Source organism: Aquarana catesbeiana, linkage group LG13, assembly GCF_042186555.1.
Source record: "Aquarana catesbeiana isolate 2022-GZ linkage group LG13, ASM4218655v1, whole genome shotgun sequence".
NCBI classification, from domain to species: domain Eukaryota; kingdom Metazoa; phylum Chordata; class Amphibia; order Anura; family Ranidae; genus Aquarana; species Aquarana catesbeiana.
Genome location: NC_133336.1, coordinates 187,176,468 through 187,185,092, shown reverse-complemented (window position 1 = coordinate 187,185,092; position 8,625 = coordinate 187,176,468). Strand labels below are relative to the sequence as shown.

The following is an 8,625-nucleotide window of genomic DNA, read 5'->3' as shown; positions in this document are numbered from 1 at the left end:
AATACATCCTGTGGCAGAGGATCGTACGGGTTTTATTCCAGATAAGTCTGTGGCAGAGACTTTTGTTCGTGCTGCGTGCTGGCTGCTAGGCAAGTGAGAGATGTCTATCCAGGCGGGCAAAGATTGAATCCTACCAAAGGGTGACTATTCAATTACAAGTGTTCAATTACAAAGAATGTTCTGAAGGAATTCAACGGAAAGGTATTTGAGCTTCCCTGCAGTTTTCCTACTACTTCTTGCCTGCTACTTCCCTTAATCGTTCTATTAAAGCATTGGAAAAATCTACTCAAGTGTTTGGTGCTTATATCGTCCAGAGGTAAACTCAACAGAACCCTAGACCCGGTGCCGGTGAAACAGAGGTGTCGAGAGTGAAGGCAAGCCTGTTTAAACCAAGAGCTCCACCGAGAGTTATTGCTACACATGTCAAACTTACCTCCACAGTGCAGTTTGTTTTGCACAGTGTGGCCCCGATCCTCCTCTTCTCGGGTCCCTCAGCTCCTCCCCGCATCGTATAACCCCCTGGGAGAAGCGCTCTCCTGGGGGGTTACCAGGCGGGCGCGCTCCCGAGTCCAGCATTTGCGCTCATAGACACTGAGTGTAGGACCCGCCCCCCCACAGCATCATTGGATTTGATTGACAGCAGTGGGAGCCAATGGCTGCGCTGCTATCAATCTATTCAATCAAGAGCTGAAAACCCTGGGCAGAGAGGAAGAACGCGTCTCCGCCGTGGGAATTACAGGGCTCAGTGAGTAAAACGGGGGGGGGGGGGGGGACTAGGGGGCCGGTCACTGTCAGAAGTTTTTTCACAAGTGTTTACAACCCCTTTAAAGTAGTAGTAACCCCAGTTTTTAAAGTTGTACCTACAGGTAAGCCTATAATATGACTTACCTGTAGGTACAGTGAATATCTCCTTAACTTGCACTGTTTAGGAGATTATCACACTGCATGCAGCCAGTGACGTCACCTTCAGAGCACCGTGCCGTAACAGAGGGTTCCCGCGCGCATGTGCAGGAGGGACGTTATCGTGGCCCCCAGCCACTCATGTAGCCAAGGCCGCGCCCCGGAATGAAGACCGGGGGAAGATGGAAGCCCTGTCAGCAGTGACATCACTTCACTGGAGGGCTTCTTTTTTTAGGTAAGTCTTGCATAATATGCTAGTATGCGATGCATACTAGCACATTATGACATTGTCTTGCAGGGGATTTTTTTTACTTTAAACTGTGTGGTTTACTATCCACTTTACCCCCTTCCTGACCAGGGCAATTTCTGCGCTACTTTGACCTTTTTTTGAGATATAATTTTGAAAACAAACAATATTTTCCACTTTCTGTTATAAGGAATATTCAATAAATTCAAATGTTATCATAAATTTAAGCCACAATGTATTCTGCTATAGGTCTTAGGGAAAAAAAAGCCCAATAAGTGTATAGTAATTGTTTGTATGAAAGTTATAGCATCTGAAAACTATGATATATATACTGGTATTAACGCAGCTTTTACTTTCTGACTGCCTATCACATTTCTTGAGGTTCTAAAATACCAGGGCAGTACAGAACCCCCTAAATTACTCATTTTTGGAAAGTTGATACCCCAAGGAATTTGCTGAGAGGCATGTCGAGTCCTGAAATTCCAAGATATCACAAACTCCCCCACCCCCCCGTAAAGGATATGTGTAAGTTCTGTATATAATTGTATTCTATTTTATATGTATTGCACACTATCCTCACTGTGCACACAGCACTAATAATGTTTTCAGTACATGTTTGTATTCTTTCGAGTCCTGATTAGAATTAACCGGCCTATGTTACGCCCCTTGTTACCATAGACGTACAATTGTAACATTAACGTGATACATGTATAAAAACGTAATATATATATAACGTAATCACGTGTATAAAAACCTTCAATTACGGTACATTATAATAAAGCAGAACAGTTATTTGGAAAGATGCGGAGTGTATCTTTTGTGTCTGTTCCCTACTTCAGTAGTTATTATTAATTTGGAACCGCTAATCAATATGAGGATAGGAGTTGCCTCCTAACCCCCCCAAATGCCCCTTTTTTAGAAAGTACACACAGAAATCTATTTGCTGAGAGGCATGTTGAGTCCATGGAAGAGTTTATTTTTTTCCACAAGTTTCTGGAAAATTACAATTTTATTTTTTTTTACACAAAGTTGTCACTTATGTCACACGTGCCATGGAATGACACCCCAAAATACATTCTGCTGCTTCTCCTGAGCACTCTCAATACCGTAGAGATGGTGTGTAGATGTAGAGCCGTCTATTGGTTGCTGTTGGTCTTAGAACCCCGGTGGTTGGTTCCGGTATTGCAGCCAAAGTCCTATTGATGTGTATCCATTGCTTCACGGCCTTTTGGCTAAGATCAAGTGTAGTATCTGTTCTTATAAGTTTTCAGAGGAGGCGCTGTGCTACTCTCAAAGAGGAGAGCCATCAAATCCAATGGTGATATAGTGCCTGCAAAGGCGGTTTCAGCAGGGACTATGCCAAGCTGCCTGACAGATACTGGGGGCTGGCCGATGGTTGAGTCTGAGCCATCCGGAAGGGTGCTCCTGGTGAGGATGGGTGCTGCATCTGGGTCTGACCAGAGGGTCGGGTCCCTGGCCTTCTGGCCTAGATTGTGGTAGCTCTAGCTACGGACAGTTTTTCGGGAGAGAACACCAGCTCCTCTTTTGATGGGGGGAGGAGCAGTTAGTATTAGGAGTAATGGGAGCAACGGTGGAGCCTGATGGTAAAGGGCTCTCACCCAGCTCCCTGAACTTCATGCCTTTCTGCCTGGAGTGGGGGCTGCTGTGGTCTGGATCGTTGATCAGGGCTGGAGCTGAAAGCCTATGTAGTACGTGCCCCTGGAGTGGCAGTCCAGGGGTGCCAAAAAATCACTGTGAGTGAGGGTCACTTTGATTTGAGGCACTACGGTCACTGCACCATATGGCATGCTTTTTTAGCACCTGCCTCTTGGGCCGGGCCTTTTGGCTAGGACCAGAGGAATTTTTTTATTCCTGGCCGGAGGGCCTGGTCACTGTTTTAAACAATGGCCAGCTTTTCACTCTCCTCTCCACTTATTCCTTCCCCACTTTATTTTATTTATTAGCCTATGTTTGTCACTTTTTGTATTTTTGTGTTTGTACACGGTTTGCTGCACTGTGTGATGAGTAGGGTTGCAGGTCCTCAGGCCTGCCCTGAAAGTCTTTGGGGGTGGGGATGGATAATAGGCCTTTTGGCTTGGTTCGCCCTCTCTCATGGGGTCTCCCTTCGGGGGAGCTCCACCTAGTACTTGGGTGGGTCTGTTTCGGCAGGCCCTCCAGAGAACGGGGTCCGTCTGGTTCCGGCCAGATGGACCAACTGTAAGTACCCTTCTCCCCATCTGGAGCCTAACACCCCGGGGGATTCAGGGCAAGGCCCTCTGATTTTAGAAGGCTTGTGTACTCGTTGCACTTTTTTGTGTTTCACTCCTTATATGTGTGCACATTTTTTTGGCACCGGGTGAAGTTTTTGGGTGTGTTTGCACGCCATAGGCTTTCAAAAAAAAAAAAAAAAAAGATGTGTATCCACGTGCTTATTATGCTATGCTGAATGACTCCCTGCGCTGTGGTTGTGTGCTATCTCCTATCAGGCTGCAGCTATGTTGTGATTCTGGATTCCTGGTGGAGTGGGAGTGTGCAACTGCGCAGTATGGCCGCGCAACCTTGATACAGGAAGTGTTCAGCATAACCTTCGGCTGCAATACTGGAACCAAACACCAGGGTTCTAAGACCAACAGCAACCAATAGACGACCCTACAGCTACACACCATCTCTATGGTATTGAGAGTGCTGAGATGTGGAAAAATAACCCTTACAGCGAAAGATAATTCGCCTGCAACACTACACCACCCATGTAGTGGTATACTGCCCACCCAGCTTCCTATATCTATATCTACTTCAATATATGCAAACACAGACTATATTTGGCCCTTTAAGGCTCTGATGAAGAGGAAATGTTTAACATTGCTTTTACCTATATGTACGAATACGTAGTATTTCCTTGTATATATCCTTTGTGTTTACAATAAATTCAACGATTCATGCAACAGGCCACGCGCCTTTACTTTTTCTTTTCACATTCTATTTTGGACTTCCCCTAGTCGGCATAGGCAGCAGGGCTTGCATGATCTTTCCATATACACAACACTAAGAAATACTACCACCCCTACTAATGCCCTCTGCACCAGCGCAGGAAAATATCTTTTCTGTTTATACCTTTATGGGAAGTAGAGTGCACCACTCCGAGGACCATTTTCAGCCTCCCTGGACCAGGAGTGCATTTTTGGTCTCTGAGGACCATTTTTGGACTCCCAGGGTCAGGAGTGCGTTTTTGGTCTTCGTGGACCATTTTCGGCCTTCCAGGTCCAGGAGTGTGTTTTTGGTCTTCGAGGACCATTTTTGGACTCCCAGGGCCACCACTTTCTGTGCAGTTTTCGGAGATGGCGCAGAGGTGACTGTGATTAACCCTTTACTCTAACCGCCAGAAAAAATGGGGGGGGCGCGCCACTCTAAGTATAGTATTAAAATGGAAGCATTTATTGCACAAGATTAAAAACACTTACAAGATATAAGTGGAAGTCATGCTCATCTTAAATATGCAGTCCTGGCATTTCTAATGCGTCCCATGGACTCCACACACAATCCGGATTGTTGGGAAGGAGTCTGGTTGGTGGTATGCTGAATGGCTGTGCTTGAGCTTCAGAGGAACCAGGAAGTGGTCAGCTCCATGCTGACCAGCTTGAACCACGGAAGCGGAAATGACGTCACCAGCACAGGGGGCGGAAGGAAGGGATCAGGAATGTCTGTGTGTTTGAGAGGCTACACAGCTCCTTCTACTGGCCTGTTGTTCTCTGGAGAGCATCATTAAATACATTCTCATGAGCATGATGTCTGCGGCCGTAGGACTACAACGGTCAGTGGACCCAAAAAATGGGATAAAGGAATTAAAAAACTTAAATAGTAAAATATGGGGCTTACATAGGTCTAACAATATATAATGTATAAAGGTTAGCAACCAATGTAATATAGAGCAAATATTGAGCTATTACAAAAGGCTGAAAATCTGACAAACAACACAATCTAGATATTGGAATTCGAAAATATATAAAAAAAATATATATAAAAAGAGATTTTATATATATATATATATATATATATATATATATATATATATACACATATATATATATATATATATATATATATATATATATATATACACATATATATATATATATATATATATATACACATATACTATATATATATATATATATATATATATATATATATATATATATATAAAGAAAGTATTAAAAAGTATATATATGCCTAATAAATATTGTATAAAATTATGGAAATGATGCTGTACAGAATTCATATATGTAAAAAAAAAGGTATCATAATATGTATATGTGTATACTGCATGACTACACATATGCAGATACACACCAACATATGTAATGTTACATGTGAGAGATGATTACTTACAATCCCACCACCCCCAACCACAGGCTAAGGACCCAACGATATCCAAATTGAAGATATTGACCGTGCGGGTCCACTGTAAAAAATAAAATGATATTTTAAAAAAAGGGTCTCTACGAGCATGTATTATAACAAAGTATGTATCTCAATCTCTTCATTGAACCCCCCTGGTGAAAGAGTGTTTAAAGTGTATATTCAGAAGGTCTCCTGCCGACATAACCATTTAAAACACTCTGCAGCTGGAAGATTTCTGGAGATGGCCTCAATCACCCAAACTTGTAGACCCACAGTGGATCTTTGGTGTTTGTCACATCCCTTCTCAACTAATCGTCTGTGCTTACCAAATTGTTGGCGTAGGGGACAGATGGTCCTCCCTACATAAAGGAGACCACAAGGACATGTCAGGCAGTATATTACATACTCACTAGAGCAATTATGAAAATCTCTGATGACATATGTCTTTCCTTTTGTTGTGAAAGTTTTTTTTGATCAACAAATTTACAAATGAGGTATAATTTTTTTCAGTGGGATGAAGGGGTTTGTGGATGGTGGGGATGGACTGGAACTTACGAATTCTACTAGGTGCTATTTGGCTTCTGATGTTTTTAGCCCTGCGGTAGGAGACTTTGGGTTTCTGCGTGAGACAAGCCCAAGAGGGGATCTTCCAACAAAATTGGCCAATGTTTGATAAGAATGTTTTCTGGGGGGCGTGGTCTGGTCCTGGTCCGAGATGGTCACTTAACTCCCGAGCTCCGTCACCATGAGGTCCTGCACTCTCACTAACAGCGGTACCACACACGGAATGACAGGGAAAACACACCGCAGCGCCTCTGCTACCAGGTCCCGCTCGCCCCGAGACCTGGTAACCCAGCTAAGTGGTAACATCCCGGAGTTAATCCTGCACACACAGGCAGAGGGGCGCCATGTCTGATACACAGGCCTCCTCACAGAGATCCTGTTCTCCCAGCACCAGCCCACTCCGATCACAGGAAAGGAGCAACACTGCAGCGGGCAGAGAAATATCTGCACCCAGCCTTCACGATCTGCACGAGATCGCAGCAGATATAAAAAATACTCTCTCGGCAGCCATCTCTGACCTGCAAGATGACATACACAACATCAGGGCCAGACTGGGGGAGGTGGAGAGAACGACAGCCCGCCATGGCGCCTCACCCTGTCAAGTACAGCAAGTCACTAAGTCGCACTCCATACACCTGAGAGAGCTCCACCGACATCTGGAAGATCTTGACAACTGTGGCAGGCACCACAACTTAAGGGTAAGAGGGTTGCCTGAAACCATTGAACCCAATCAGCTCACCTGCACTACTATTGCCCTATTCAACGACCTATTGGAGAGGCCCCCAGACGCCCCAATAGAGATGGAATGCTTACACAGAGCACTCAGACCCCAAGGAAGAGACACAGATCCCCCAAGGGTTGTAGTCTGCTGCCTGATTAGCTTCCCCCAGAAGGAAGAAAGCCTTAGGAAAGCCTGCAATAGAGGCTGCCTGATGTCCCACGGCGCAGAAGTAAAAATCTTCCAGGATCTATCAAATATCACCCTGCAGCGCAGAAAAGAGCTGAGACCTCTCCTAGATCTCCTACGCTCTGAATCCATCAGCTACCGCTGGAAGTTTCCTTTTTGCCTCTCTGCAAACAGCCAAGGCCGAACAGCAAATCTCAGAGTCCCTGAAGTCCCTGGAACATTTCTGCAATACCCTAGAGATCCCTGTAATAGACCTGCCTGACTGGTACAGTGACTTTCTCCTACCACCAACAAAAAGCGCAACCTCCATGGAGGATATTCGCGAAGCAGGTCACTGTGACACTAGATGCAGACGCTCTCTTGCATCGCACTACATACTGCCAGCTGCCCAAGGCACTCTATGGAAAAGGACTTCTAGATTTTTTCCAGCAAAAAACCTTTTTGGTTGTGTAGTCATCTATATCATTCCTAAATTTGCCTACTTTGTTGGCAATGAGTTAATCCTCTTTCTTAATGGTGTTTCTCTTAAACAAGTGTGTGGTAATTGTGGGATACTCTGTACAATGTCATTACACAATTTTTTAATTTTTAGGATGAGGGTCTCATATTTCTTTTTTTTTTTGGGTAATAATAACCTTCACCCATTTTTCCGTACAGAATTCGGAAATATACTCCCATTCCTTCAGCAAACCGGGGTCTAAGAAGGAGAAATGCTTGAGAACTCAAGAACTTAAGTCCTCTAGGAGTGATTTTATGGAGGAGGTATTGTTCTAAGAAAAAGCCATCCCACCATTGTTGGTTGGCAGAAACAATTACGTCCTCCATTTTTCAGCATGTAGTGCACAGGGATTTAAGTAAATGACCCGAAGGGAGAGGATGATTGCTGAAAAAATGGGTGGAAAACAAGGAAAAACATTCATCTAATATATTGTATTTTGCCTTTTCAATGCGCAGCATAAGCTCCATTATTACAAAAATTCAACCATATGTAACAAAAAGACTTGCATAGTTGGATCAGGGGATTCCAGATGGTGCAGCTCAGAAGATATGCACAATGTTCAAGTGAACCAAGGTTCAACTTTGTATCACCTTTATGACTGTCCAACCAAATGTACATTATCCTAATTTCAGGGCATTACCTCCTGGAGCGCCAGATACCCAATTTACCTCTTACTCTTACCTCCAGCTGTCCTTTCTGGTCATATAACACGGGGATCCTTGTTAACCACTTGCCGACCAGCCGCCGTCATTATACTCCCGCAAATCGCCGTAGGTGTAGGTCGGCTCAGGAACTCGCTTTTGTGGGGGTGCGCACGCTCCCATTGGCCAGCGGGGGAGCCAATTAGCCACCCGCGATCATTCCCCGCCCGCAGTGACAGAACGAGGGTCTGTCTGTGTAAACAAGGCAGATCTCCGTTCTGACAGGGGATATCACATAGATCCTGTCTTTCTGCTAAGCAGGAGGATGGATCTGTGTGTTTCCCCAATCATACAGTCCCCTATACTGTTAGAAAACACCTGCAGGGAACACATTTAACCCCTTGATCGCCTCTGATGTTAACCCCTTCCCTGCCAGAGTCATTAGTAACAGTGCATATTTTTAACACTG

At 44.5% G+C, this 8,625-nt stretch overlaps 1 pseudogene; it reads left to right on the top strand.

Annotated features, from left to right (window-relative positions):
• Positions 1 to 2,359: 2,359 nt before the first annotated feature.
• LOC141120755 (U2 spliceosomal RNA) lies at positions 2,360 to 2,464 on the top strand (annotated as a pseudogene).
• Positions 2,465 to 8,625: the final 6,161 nt, after the last annotated feature.